Genomic DNA, 1,491 nt, shown 5'->3' with positions numbered 1-1,491 from the left:
ACCGCGGGCAGGCATCCAATAGATGAAGAGTGATGCTTTACGACCCGGAGAAACATCAACACCAAGGTTTCTCTCAAGCCTAAAGATCTGGCTGAAATGGATTACGAGCTTCGTGGACATTTTTTCGGTGAATCCGACCTCTGGGCAATCAATTATTGTGTGTATAATGCAGCGAGAGCTTTGGCCGATGCGAACCGTAAAACAAAACTAACGGCTGATCATAAGACCAAAAGACGAATGCATCAACTTGCCATAAAGATAGGCTGGGCAAGACAGTACGCGTCACGCATTCAATGCGTGATTAATTACATCACATCTGGCAGAAATTTTACCGCCAAGGTTCGAAAGTTCGCGCGCGAACTCCGGACCCGTTATCACAAACTTAACAAGTCAAAGCTGCTGACCATAAGGCAGCATATTGTTGAGAGAATACGGATACTATCTGACGCTAAGAGAAGTCTATAGGGGAGGGAGAGATGGGTCAGAGAAAATCAACAGTTTCTCTCTGTCCCATCTCGACTCTTCCAAGACCCTACAGTTACTGTCGAACACTCACCCAAACCAGTTGAGGTCGAAGTATTTTGGAGAGAAGTCTATGAAGTTCAGCATAGACTGGACGAAGACTCAGAAAATATAAATAGCTTCAAGGAGTTATGTGTTGCCCTCATAACACCTGATAAAGAATGCCCACCCATCACTACCGAGGAGGTGAAAAAAGTATTAAGAGGGATGAAGAACTATTCCGCACCGGGATCAGATTGTATGAAAAACTTCTGGTGGAAGAAGTTTTCTTCAACCCATCAGCATTTGGCCCGTATTTTCACCTCATATTTGAAGTCGGAAGAGCCGATTCCAGAGTGGTTGGTGGAAGGGCGCGCAATATTCCTGCCGAAAATAGGCAACTTAGCCTGACATGGTTCTTCTTGACGTCGAGAAGCGAACCATGTTCGTTATCGGATTTTCGGCACCAGCTGACAAAAACATCATAGCCAAGGAGAAAAAAGCAAGAAAAAAGCAAGAAGAAAAAGCAAGCAAAGAAAAAAAATGAAAAGCTAGAGAGGTATCGAGACCTTATATGGGAGTTGCAACGATTGTACCCGGAATATTCTGTTAAAATGATCGTCCTTATCATCGGCGCTCTTGGAGGTGCCAAGCTTTCACTTGCTAATAGCCTAAAAAGCATCCCTGCGTGTCAACAATATGCTAGAACACTTGCGGGGAAAATGCAGAAGGCGGTTGTGCTTGGGTCGCTCCGTGTTCTTAGAGTCCACGAGGCTTTTGCTGGATCGTCGTATTGATTCCTTTACAGGCTGTAACCACCTATCTCACGGTTGTGAGACGTGGCTATGGCTGAAATTTTACCACGATTTCGCTGGAAGCGGGTGCAATTTTTCAGATTAGCACCCGCTCCCGGCGAAATCCTGCGGTTGTCCTTATGACAAATTTTCAATTATATATATACCTATCTCACGGTCGTGAGACGTGGTTGTG

The sequence above is a fragment of the Belonocnema kinseyi genome, chromosome 5 (assembly GCF_010883055.1).
Source record: "Belonocnema kinseyi isolate 2016_QV_RU_SX_M_011 chromosome 5, B_treatae_v1, whole genome shotgun sequence".
In the NCBI taxonomy this organism is placed as follows: Eukaryota; Metazoa; Arthropoda; class Insecta; order Hymenoptera; family Cynipidae; genus Belonocnema; species Belonocnema kinseyi.
Note: the sequence above shows the minus strand (reverse complement) of the source record.